The following is a 13,877-nucleotide window of genomic DNA, read 5'->3' as shown; positions in this document are numbered from 1 at the left end:
AATGGCCCGACAGGCGTCCAGTCAGTGAGAAGCCGGCACAGGCTCGGAGCCTCAGCATGGTCGGACTAACCGGAGTGCCGGACCATCCAAGGTCGGATTAGAGGGGTCCTATTGTAGTCATACAGTAAATGCCATTTCCACCATTTTCTGATCCAGCCGTCGATACTGCACTCTAATTTTAACTCCGTGGTATTTCCGCGAGAAATAAACTGAGTTGACAAAATTAATGGGATAGCGCAATACACATTTACAGACGGCGGTAATATCACATACACAAAGCATTGGCGGAGCTGTCATTCCTACTCCGGTGACTCACGTGAAAAAGCTTCCTACGTGATTATAGCCCCACGACTGGAATTAACAGATTTCGAACGCAGTATGGTAGTTGAAGCCAGATGCATGGGACATTCCATTCCAGAAATCATGAGGGAATTCAACATTCCGAGGTCAACAGTGTCAAGAGTGTGTCGAGAATACCAGATTGCGGGCATTTCCTCTCACTGTAACATCCACGAGATAAATTTTAGCAAGTGCGACGAGAGGAAATTGTGCCTCTAACGGTTATAAACATTATCTATCCGACATATAAAAAACAGTGAAATAAAAATATGATAAATATTAATTGTTTATATAATATTTTATGATGTAATTGGACATATCGATGTGTATCATACAAAGATAATGATAATTGTAAATTCCTTTTATGATCTGCGTTTGTCTTTCTTTGTGTTTACCTTTTGTTGGTTGGCTTTTGTGGGTTGCAGACGCAAGATGCATATCAAACTGAGGTCTGTTAAGAAATTGTAATTATTAGTTAATTCTTACTTGAGAATAGAGTTCATTATTATTATAAATATGATTGAATAATTATTTGTAACTTTAATTCCTCTTTCAATAAGCATTATCTGTGTTAATTATTTCTTTCCGCTGCAAGGAGCGCAGCCATCGATAATAGCGATTTGTATCGCGTTTTTATCTGTGTTTCTTACGAAAGTATTTAAGGTTTGCTTGATGAAAATTAGCCTAAACAGTGCACAATATAAAAGTAAATTTGCATAAGCTTTTCAAATACTTATCCTGTTCGAAGGAAATTTGCTCTAACAATAGAAAGTCTCTATGAATTGTCTGCCGCCATCTTAACAATTATCTCAGCGGCAAATTCAAATTACGCAACTCTGCAGACACAAATGCCAAAGGTAATAAAAATGTGTAAAAATAAATGTGCATCGATGGTCCCAAACTCATTTTAATGAAAATAATTCCAATCAGATTGGTTCTTTAAAAACAGTTCCCATAGCACGATCCATATAACAAACTTTTCTTGCTGATATATGGAGCCGGAATTAATTACGCCAGAGTTGCGAAGAATATTGTTTCAGGTAACATACGTCAGTGTCGTGCGCGGCTGATATTTGGTGGTTTTAATGATCATTTTGCAGAAGATAACTGTTTCCATCATAATCAATAGTTGTATAGAATCTGTTGTATGAACTGTGATTTTGTGACACTTACACAACTTACAGACAACACTTTAACACAACGTTAACTTGGAGTTCTTTAGCAACTTGACCAAATCTTTAGCCGGGAGAAAAAATTATTTAGTAATTACTCACTGTAATGAAATAAGATTATCATTTTCATTTACAAATTGGTTAAATACCAAACCACTGCATACCACAGCGAACGCCACATCACTATCGACAACGCAGTAGTCGACGGCGTTTACATAACGACCGAGAGCAGCGGCGTTTGTGTAGAAGTGTCAGTGCTAACAGGCAAGCAACACTGCGTGAAATAACAGCTGATATCAATGTGGGACGTACGACCAACGTATCTGTCACGACAGTATCTCGAAATCAGCCGTTAATGGGCTACGGCAGCAGACGACCGATGCGAATGCCTTTGCTAACAGCACGACATCGCCTGCAGCGCCTCTCCTGGGCTCCTGACCATACTGGCTGGACCCTAGACAAACTGAAAACCATAGCCTGATGAGACCCGATTTCCGTTGGCAAGAGTTGATGGTAGGACTCGAGTGTGGCACAGACCCCACGATGTAACGGATCCAAGTCGTCAACAACGCACTGTATAGGCTGGTGGCGGCTCCAAAATATTCGAGGCTATGTTTACATGGAGTGGACTGGGTCGTTTGGTCTATTCAAACGGAACTGATCATTGACTGGAAATGGTTATGTTTGAATACTTCGAGACCATTTGCGGTCATTCATAGACAATGATGAAATACTTATGGATGACAAAGCGCCTTGTCACTAGGCCACGATTGTTCGCTAGTGGTTTGAAGAACATTCTGGACAATCCGAGCGAATGATTTGGCCAGCCGGATCGCTCGTCATGAATCCCATCGATCATTTATTGAACGTAATCGACAGATCAGTTCTTGCATAACAATTTGCGCTAGCAACACTTTCGCAGTTATGAACGGCTATAGAGAGGGCATGGTTCAGTATTTCTGCACGGGACTTCCAATGAATTGTTGAGTCCGTGCCACGTCGAGATGTTGCAGTAAGCCGGGCAAAAGGAGATCCTATACGATATTAGGCGGTATCACCTCAAGTGTACACCAATGAGCCAAAAATTGTAGCATGTTGGTCCACCTTTGGAGCGCAATACAACTGCATTTCTGACATGATTTCGATAAGTCCTCAGTAGGTTTTCCGAGGTATTTGGCACCAGATGTGTAAGTCAAGGTCGCGCAGTTACCGTAAATTAGAGGCCGGTGGTTTGTGGGCGCAAAGCAGGCCCTGATAGCGTCCCTGACGGGTTCCTCGGTTTTGGATCAGTCGAATTTAGTGGCCAACTCATCAACTTAATTTCACTGTAATGTTCATCAAACTACTGGTGTTGTCGACATGGGCATTTATCCTGCTGGAAGATGCCAACACCAACAGAGAAGGCACCACGCTTGAAGTGGTGGTCTGCAGTATTTTTCACATAGTCTATAGCTGTCTTGATGCATTCGGTTTTTCCGTATGCCCTGTTCAAACCCACATGAATATCTCCGATAGCATAATACTAAATCCACCGCCTTACATCCGTGGCATTATGCTTGTTTCGAGGATGGGGATGACGGCTTGTCTGGACATGACAATCGACCACGTTTCACAAGGAACGTGTTTCATCCGAACAAGCGACATTTTCCATTGATCAACGGTCCAATCTCGGTGGTCGATGATGAGTACAGCCGTAATTGACGCCGTCGTCGAGTCAACATTGCAAGATACAGGAGTCGTCTGCTGCGGAACGATATACGCTGACTTATGTGCTCCGAAATACCTTTGCCTGAAGGAGCATTGTGCTCTGCCGCCAGATCTACCACAGATCGCAACCTATAATGCTTCACAGAGTAGGAAAGCCTCCGACCTCCATATTCTGTAACTAGGCGTGTACGTCCAACACCTTGTCACCTAATCGTGGTTTCATTGTTCTTCACTTACTTTCTACTGATGCTCAGAACTGTTGCACGTACACACCCAATCAGCTTCACCGTTTCAGAGATTATGATTTTCAGGGGCTGGGCAGCAACAATACATCATTTGTAAAAGTCACTGATGTCAGTCGATTTCCCCATTATCAACCTGTATCGTCCCTATAACGATTGCTGATACGTCTACAGCTTATATTCTTGCCTTATCGCGTCACTTACTTCCTAACGTCACCATGTGGAATTCAGTCTCTCGATGCGTAGTGGTAATAAAGTCTTGGCTCGGTAGTGTACATAGGGGAAAAAAGGGTAGCTCCGCTACCAGCCCCAGGGTATCTCGTGGGGCTGATGGGAAGCTGTGTCATCCTCCGCCGTATGCTGTTCAAAATGGTTCAGATGGCTCTGAGCACTATGGGACTTAACATCTGAGGTCATCAGTCCCCTAAACTTAGAACTACTTAAACCTAACTAAGCTAAGGACGTCGCACACATCCATGCCCGAGGCAGGATTCGAACCTGAGACCGTAGAAACAGCGCGGTTCCAGACTGAAGCGCGTAGAGCCGCTCGGCCACAACGGTCGGCCCGTATGCTGTCATTTGGATGTTGAACGGAGCAGAATGGGGCAATACATCACTCTCTGAGCCATTCTCAGCATTCCAGACATTTGAGCTACTACGTCTAATTCAAGTAGCTCCTTGCCGAGTAATCTCCATTACAGTCCTCACACTATGGGAAACTTTGCGACAGAACCAGGAATTGGGCCCAAATTCAGCGCATGGAACTCAGTGCTGTTGTCTGCTGCATTACCTGGTAAGGCGAGACGTAAGTAGAAGGAAGCAATGTGTTCCTTGCATTAGTACGAAATTTTCTTTTTTTGGTCTTCAATCTTTTGACTAGTATGATGTTGCCCGCCATTAATTCTCTTCCTGCACCAACATCTTCATCTCAGAGTAGTATTAGCACCCAACATCCTCATTTATTTATTGAATATATTCCAATCCCGCTCTTCCCTTGCGATATACACCCCCTGCAGATCCATCACGTACCATGAAAGTTATTCTCTGATGTCTTAACACATGTTATATCACTCTGTTCCTTCTGTTAGTCAATATTTTCGTCATGTTCCTCTCCTCGCCGATAGTGCGTAGAAAAATATCATATGTTATGACACACACTGAATTTCTACAGCAAACGATCCCGTCATCCATAACGTCTCTCTTGGGGCATATGTCACGGGAGTTGGATGAAATTTCCGTGACTCTTCACTACTTTACTTTACTAAACGGAACTGTGAGGAAACGCTTTGCGCTTCTGTGTATCCTCACTGTTTCCTCTATCATTCCTACCTAATAGGAGTCCCAAACAGAGGAAGACACCCAGCTGTCGGTCGAACGAGCATTTTGTAAACCATGTCCTTCGTGAATAGACATTATTTCCTGAGAATTCTTCTAATGTGTCCTAGTCTGGCATCTACCAACGTACTATTTGTTAATGCTATAGCATGTCTCCAGCTATTTAATGGACGTGAATATTTCAGTGACCTTTTAATTAAATGATGTAAGGTGTCAGGCAAATCCAACACCTTCCATGAAAACCCTGACATGATAAGCAAATCCAGTAGTATGTCACATAGCTAAGAATAAATCGTGACATTAAATTAACGAAAGTAATACGAGTAACGAGTGAGCAAATGGAATACCACAGACTAACACAAGAATGCCTAAATGCATGTCGTACCTTCCCACCATGAGACCGATGCAGTTCCGAGGGGAGAAACGAGAACAGAAGCCGAGAGCAGAACCGTGTTAAGCTAGAAGGCCATAGATAAGGGACGGACTGGACACCCACGTCGCCAGCCTACGTGTACGACTACCACCCGCACGTTTTAGCGTGAGACTTTTCGCGTCTCAGGTAAGTCAAGGATCACCCCCCAGCCCATGTTAAAAGATAGAGCCCTCCAGAAGAACAGTATAGATCTTACGATAACGCTAAAAGGACCACACCAGCTGCATGTTTTAGCGTGAGACTTTTTCGCGTCTCTGTTACGTTGCAAACTTTAAAAACATTGCCCCACCACGAAAAGTATAACGTTTCTCATTGGATAGACAGAATTTTTGTAGGCGGAGCTTACGGTTAACTTTGAGACCCTGATTGGGGCAGATGAAAACACAGCCAGATAGTTTTTTTTAAACCAACTTCGGTAAATTGTAGTAAGGAAAGAGTTAGTTCCGAGACGGCGAGCTGGATGGCTGGTGCGCCAGCCGCTGTCGCCCTGACGCTGTCTAAACACCGAAAAGGTAATGAACGCATGCGATGCCGCATTGTTGAGCGCATAAGGCTTCACTCAGAACTGAAGAAGTCTCATCTGTTACACCCCCTTTTCTGCGTAATACTAGTGTCGATCGTAAATTAAATCTCATGGTGTTCACATTTGCCACTTGAAGTAAAAATCTGAAACGTGATGATTTCTCGGTTATATAATTATTGAGAAGCCACATCAGCCACTGTAATTTACGACAAGTTAGATAAGTAATTAAAGATAATTGATGATCACTGTAGACCATTTTGATAGTTTTCTCTTTTGTGAAACTTAATTTAAACCTAGATTATAGATGTGATATGGCATAGGTCATCCTTCGATCCATTGTAGAACTTGGAAACCCATTCAGGGAATATTTGTTCACATCTTTGTTGAACGCAGTTGGTTTTTACCATCATGTATTACAACATTTCCTTTTATCAATAGTGCAATTTATAAACGATGTTTTGTGAGTGGAATAAAATTTCCAATGGTAAACTTAACTGCTTTTTCGACGTTATTTTACCAGCTAACTAAAAATAGGAAATCCTTGAACCCTTTCCACTAAATTTAGTTAGTATTAAGATTCTTTTACAGGGAGTGCAGTGGAGCTGACGCTGAGATCATTAAGTATTTGGTTCTATCATCGCTAGTCTCACTGAACTCTTCTGAATTCGTCATGTCATGTCTAGTCTGGCGTCTCCTTACCAGCAACAGGTCCCAGGTTCAAACTAGTTAATTCCCTAAAAAACACGCTCAGAGCGTCGTTGTGCGAAAGTGGTAGGGAGACATGATATAGTACAAACAGACACCACCATGAATGTTTAGAACGATAATGGACATCTCCGACCACTTATGCGCAGTACAGTATACTTCCTTACGTTGAAGCCAACTACCGTTTCCATCATCAAGTGCCAATCCGCTGCAAATCTTCTAGAATTTCGCTACATTTTTCTGGCGTAGCAGCTTCTCTCCATAGAACAGCATTACCAACCGATAGCTTCATAGTGCGTCCGACCTAATCTTGTAGGCCATTTACAAAGCCTATATTGTGAATGGTAATGGATGTATTACAGCACCTTGGGGTACGCCCGAATGTATATTTATTTCAGAATATTTCTGTTCGTTAATAACTTCGTCTCATACACACCCGAAAGAGTTAGATTCTGACAGATAATATCAGGCAGGTCTGCAGAAAATTATAAATTAGCTAACATCTATGCAGTATGTCGGGCTTTTAAGAAATGTTGAGACATGTATATATTGATGTTAATTCACATGTCGTTATCTCCTTATGATGGAGTGATAAATCACGCTATATCCTATGGAAATGCGATGGAATGGTTTGGGTATAGCGAATGCCTGGAGAATGCTACCTGCCATCATGTGTAGTGCCAGCAGGGAAGCACGACGGAAATAGTGTTATGGTATGGAAGTGTGTTTCGTAGTTAGAGCGTGATTGCCTTATTGTGCTCAAGAAAAATGCAGAACGATAAGTGCACATGTTACATCACTGAGTACCATCTACAGTAGAGGAACAGTGCGGCTGCGATGATTGTATCAGCATGATAATGCAGCCTGTCGTAATCCATCATATGTGAGGTAATGGTTTTGTGGACAACATCACTCCCGAAATGGACTAGCCGGCCGAGAGTTCCGATCTAAATCCAGTGGGAAACTTTTGGGACGAGTTAAAATGTAGACTCTGCTCCAGAACCCAGCGTCCAAGATCACTACAATCTCTGGTTTCGGTTCTGGAGATCTATTGGGCTACCATTCACAGACATTCAGACACTTCACTGAAAGAATCCTCAGCAGAGATCAAGCGGTCATAAGGCGAAGTGTTGATAAACTATATGTTAACACCAACTAATAGTTGTCCCGATACTTTCGACCAGAAAGAGTAGCTTAAAAAATCCTCTAAAATATATTTACTTCTTTAAGGGATTTCATTCCTTGACAATATTATTGCTATATCTTCTGGAAATTCTGTAGCCTATGAAGAACATTGGGTCAACTTTGCTTGGCACGTGAAAGAAATTAATAACCGGAATTAAAGAAAAAGGGAAGTCATATAGTATACAGTATCATAATTTTGTTGGTTCTATGGCTTCATTTTACATCACTGGCATGGGCCAAGCGGCTGTGGAAATGTTTGTACTTAACTTCCTGTTGTGTGTGTGCATTCTCCTGTTGGTGGTACAATGCTACTATGAGGTGCGTTGATAATTTCTCAAACTTGACTTAGCAACGATGGTGGTTATTGTGTCTGTGAAATACCGAAAAATAACAATCCAATGCACCACGTGAAATAATCTATTGTGGCTCTTTTCCGCGATGGTCTTTTATCTACAACCTTCGAAGCTTCTTTCAGTTCTGATTTGAAGAAATACCGTTGGGTAGGGAAAGGAAAAAAAAAAAAAAACGGATTGCTTGTTGACTTACATGGCCGTCACATTAGTTAGATGGATTTTGTAGGTTCTGGACCACTAGACCAATCTTATAAAAAATAAAAAATACTCGTTAACACTAGCATTTTTTATTTTCCATAAGATTGATCTAATAATCTAGAACCTACAAAATACATCTACTATCCCTTTCACCTAATAATTACCAATTAAAATATAATAATATAGTTTACTAATATAATAGTATATATTAATATAGTAATAACTATAATAAAATCACATATTTTACATAAAATGTAAGAAATTAAAAGGTGAACATAAGAAAACAATTCTTTACCCAAGATTTTCCTAATTCTTTCTTCTTGAGCAGCCATAAGAGTTTTATGAGTAGTTGTTTGCAAATGTTTTTTGAGACAATACTTATTTACAGTTTTACCACATTCACAAGTAACTTTAATTTTACTACGTTCTTTGCAGTATTGTTTACATAGATATTTATATCCACCTGTTCGATATTTGTTGTTGTTGTGGTCTTCAGTCCTGAGACTGGTTTGATGCAGCTTTCCATGCCACTCTATCCTGTGCAAGCTTCTTCATCTCCCAGTACCTACTGCAACCTACATCTTTCTGAATCTGCTTAGTGTAATCATCTCTTGGTCTCCCTCTACGATTTTTACCCTCCACGCTGCCCTCCAATACTAAATTGGTGATCTCTTGATGCTTCAGAACATGTCCTACCAACCGATCCCTTCTTCTAGTCAAGTTGTGCCACAAACTTCTCTTCTCCCCAATCCTATTCAATACTTCCTCATTAGTTATGTGATCTACCCATCTAATCTTCAGCATTCTTCTGTAGCACCACATTTCGAAAGCTTCTATTTTCTTCTTGTCCAAACTATGTATCGTCCATGTTTCACTTCCCTACATGGCTACACTCCATACAAACACTTTTAGAAATGACTTCCTGACACTTAAATATATACTCGATGTTAACAAATTTCTCTTCTTCAGAAACGCTTTCCTTGCCACTGCCAGTCTACATTTTATATCCTCTCTACTTCGACCATCATCAGTTATTTTGCTCCTCAAATAGCAAAACTCCTTTACTACTTTAAGTGTCTCATTTCCTAATCTAATTCCCTCAGCATCACCCGACTTAATTCGACTACATTCCGTAATCCTCGTTTTTCTTTTGTTGATGTTCATCTTATATACTCCTCTCAAGACACTGTCCAGTCCATACAACTCCTCTTCCAAGTCCTTTGCTGTCTCTGATAGAATTACAATGTCATCAGCGAACCTCAAAGTTTTTATTTCTTCTCCATGGATTTTAATACCTACTCCGAATTTTTCTTTTGTTTCCTTTACTGCCTGCTCAAAATACAGATTGAATGATATCGGGGAGAGGCTACAACCCTGTCTTACTCCCTTCCCAACCACTGCTTCCCTTTCATGTCCCTCGACTCTTATAACTGCCATCTGGTTGCTGTACAAATTGTAAATAGCCTTTCGTTCCCTGTATTTTACCCTGCCACCTTTAGAATTTGAAAGAGAGTATTCCAGCGAACATTGTCAAAAGCTTTCTCTAAGTCTACAAATGCTAGAAACGTAGGTTTGCCTTTCCTTAATCTTTCTTCTAAGATAAGTCGTAAGGTCAGTATTGCCTCACGTGTTCCAGTATTTCTACAGAATCCAAACTGATCTTCCCCGAGGTCGGGTTCTACAATTTTTTCCATTCGTCTGTAAGGAATTCGTGTTAGTATTTTGCAGATATGGCTTATTAAACTGATTGTTCGGTAATTTTCACATCTGTCAACACCTGCTTTCTTTGCGATTGGAATTATTATATTCTTCTTGAAGTCTGAGGGTATTTCGCCTGTTTCATACATCTTGCTCACCAGATGGTAGTTCCAATGGAATGTTGTCTATTCTGGGGGCCTCGTTTCGACTCAGGTCTTTCAGTGCTCTGTCAAACTCTTCACGCAGTATCATATCTCCGATTTCATCTTCATCTACATCCTCTTCCATTTCCATAATATTGTCCTCAAATACATCCTAAATCTCTGTCTTACCATTATATAATCTATCTGATACCTTTTAGCATCTCTAGGGTTCTTCCATGTATACAACCTTTTTTCATGATTCTTCAACCAAGTGTTATCTATGATTAAGTAGTGCTCTGTGCAAAATTCTACCAGGCGGCTTCCAATTTCATTTCCTAGCCCTAATCCATATCCACCTACTATGTTTCCTTCTCTCCCTTTTCCTACATTCGAATTCCAGTCACCCATGACAATTAAATTTTCATCTCCCTTCACTATTTGAATAATTTCTTTTATTTCATTATATATTTCTTCAATTTCTTCGTCATCTGCATAGCTAGTTGGCATATAAACTTGTACTACTGTAGTAGGTGTGGGCTTCGTATCTATCTTGGCCACAATAATCCGCTCGCTATGCTGTTTGTAGTAGCTTACCCGTATTCCTATTTTCCTATTCATTATTAAACCTTAAAGTCTGCTTTAGCTGACGTTTAGTGTTGTCCATTTAAGTAAAATCAAATTAATCAGAAAAATAATTTTACATTGTGAATGTAAGTAAATAATCAAAATGCAAAAAGTGTAAAACATCCAACACATTGTCCTACACACATTTTCAGTGTTTTGGACTTCTCTAATCTTATGTACACAGGGCTACACGAAGACTAAGTTCTGAATTAACACAACCACTTATTTTATTTTTCTGTTATTAAGTACATAAGTGAGAGTGTTGAATATTTTAGCCAAATGGCTAGCAGTCTTCACACAAATACATTATAATGACCTTTGATATGCGCACTCTTATTGGACAACGAATGTGTCAAGTTTGGCTGAAGTAAAGGAGCTTGAAGAATGTATATATAGTTGTAGTTCTACTAACAAAGTATCTTTTAAAAATCAACTTCTTCTTCAATTTATTTGAGGTTTAAATTCATTATTTTCTCAACATTATTCCATTTTAAAATTGGAGAAAAAGCAGGTACAATTGATGAATGCAATTTTGAACATCAAAATTAAAAACAAAAATAGAGAAAATTGCATTTAAAGTAAAGTATGTTCCCACATTAAAGTAAATGGAACTTACTTCAGTGCCATCTGTTGACAGAAGTTAGAATCCAGTTAGTACACACTAATGCTTGCAGATGTCTCTTTCAGTACAGTTAGATACATATAAAATGAAGTACAGTTTCACACATGCAAAATGTATCTACCATGACTCAACACTTTTGGACTTGTGATTTTCTGTTTAATATCAAGGCTATCAAACTTAGTTTTTACTATAACTTTTTTATTTTTAGAGATATTGGAATTCTGATTGCATTTTTGGTTAGGCCCATTTCCTCTAAAAGTTTGCTACCTGCAATATACGGTTGTAAGTCTGGTTGCATAACTCACAGGGGCAAGGGGAAAATGCTTTTTGATAATTTCTCAGTGAAATATTAACCGATTTTAAAAATTCAAAGTGCTAACATAATCTACATAAAAAGAGCTATCTAAAAATATAATAAAATGAATTCGAAATCATTTAATAAATAAGATACTAAAATTTTCAGTTTTTATTTTTTCTATATTTTTTAAAATGTTTTAGAAACGTATATAAGCAAGAAGTTAACACTTTTATAAATTTTTAATATTTCTAATTCATCTATATAGAAGCAAATGTTAATAATTAAAATTTTTCAGTAAGTAATCTATGTAGTGCATCATATGTAAGATTCTTTTTACCATACATAATTACATAAACAAGTGTATAATTTGGAATTTTATCATTAAAAGTTGCACAAAATTTTATAGTACTTTTCTGTGTAGCTACAAGATTCTTTCTGCATGTCATATTGATTACATAAATTGGAAAATTATTTATAAAACTAAATGGACTAATATCAATATCTGATTTTATTAAAGTAATTCTTTTAAAATCAAGAAATGCATCATATGGTTTCAGAAAATTATTTGATGGATTAATATTCCAAATTTCTTGAGGAAAAACTTCATTTCTGTCATTTTTTAAATAAATATTCTGTATGAAACTTCCTGGCAGATTAAAACTGTGTGCCCGACCGAGACTCGAACTCGGGACCTTTGCCTTTCGCGGGCAAGTGCTCTACCATCTGAGCTACCGAAGCATGACTCACGCCCGGTCCTCACAGCTTTACTTCTGCCAGTACCTCGTCTCCTACCTTCCAAACTTTACAGAAGCTCTTCTGCGAACCATGCAGAACTAGCACTCCTGAAAGAAAGGATATTGCGGAGACATGGCTTAGCCACAGCCTTGGGGATGTTTCCAGAATGAGATTTTCACTCTGTAGCGGAGTGTGCGCTGATATGAAACTTCCTGGCAGATTAAAACTGTGTGCCCGACGGAGACTCGAACTCGGGACCTTTGCCTTTCGCGGGCAAGGCAAAGGCAAAGGTCCCGAGTTCGAGTCTCGGTCGGGCCCACAGTTTTAATCTGCCAGGAAGTTTCATATCAGCGCACACTCCGCTGCAGAGTGAAAATCTCATTCTGGAAATATTCTGTAGTTTGACATGATCAAATAATGACAAATCAACTAATTGATTATTTTTACGATTTGTTTAAAATGTAACAAATACGAAGTGTGGCATATGTAATTTTGTAGAGTTATAGTAATTTGTACTACCTAGTTCAAAACTGCTTTTACCTGATAATTTGGCAATGCCTTGTGTTTGAAGTTCATAAAAAGAAATAAGAATTTTGGGATTTTTAAGACGAATTTCACATTGTTCAAGTTCATAATTTTCTTCATATTTAACTACTGGTACACGAATTTCCATAGATTCTATAACTATTGTTCCTTCTTTAGAAGTGTATCTCTTATTTCAAATTCAGCATCATTTTTATCAGCCCAACATAGAATTGTGTCACCAGAAGATGAACTATGTGTAAAAATTACATTTGAATCTCCTTCCCACATAGTTTCTTTATAATCTTTAAAAAATCCACCAAGTAATGTCAATGGATAAAGTACTCCATTTTTATTACTATTCATTTTTCCTTTATTAATTATATGTAGTTCTGTAGTTATTTTGTCGGTAAATGAAGTAAAACAGATGAAGAAGTAAAAGGATGTTCAATTCTAGACAAAATATTATATTCTTTCTTTCTCATTACAAAGTCAAAACGTTTTGCTACATAATCATCAATTAATTTTTTGTTTGATTTTCCATCATAAGTTGGATAATCTGTGCCATCATTTCCAATAATTCTAAAATTCATCTACAGTTGTGCATGATTTGGATGAAGCCAAACATCACCAATATTTATTTCAATTCCTGTATCTTTGTTAGGAACATATAAATTATTTTTAGTTTTCTCATTCACAGGGAATGAATAGAATTGATAAGTTTCAATTTTATTCATGACCCAGTCTAAGATTGTTTTAGCAGTTACTTATTTATTAAGGAAAAATTTATTAGTGTCAGCAAAGCAGACTTCAGTCTGTGACTAAGATATTTCTAAAACAACTGTTACAGTGGTACCATTAAAGTAAGTTAAATTACCATTTTCATTAGTTATAGTAACTTCTAAATCTTGAATTGTTTTAAAATAGGAACATTTACACCATATTTTGGTTCATAAACTGTTGGTCTACCAAATTTTGCATTATGTTTAAATGAAGCAATAATAGTAGTTTTTATGAAAATGATTGTTATGTTTTACATACAT

The sequence above is a fragment of the Schistocerca gregaria genome, chromosome 2, assembly GCF_023897955.1.
Source record: "Schistocerca gregaria isolate iqSchGreg1 chromosome 2, iqSchGreg1.2, whole genome shotgun sequence".
Classification (NCBI taxonomy): domain Eukaryota; kingdom Metazoa; phylum Arthropoda; class Insecta; order Orthoptera; family Acrididae; genus Schistocerca; species Schistocerca gregaria.
This window is presented reverse-complemented; position numbering follows the sequence as displayed.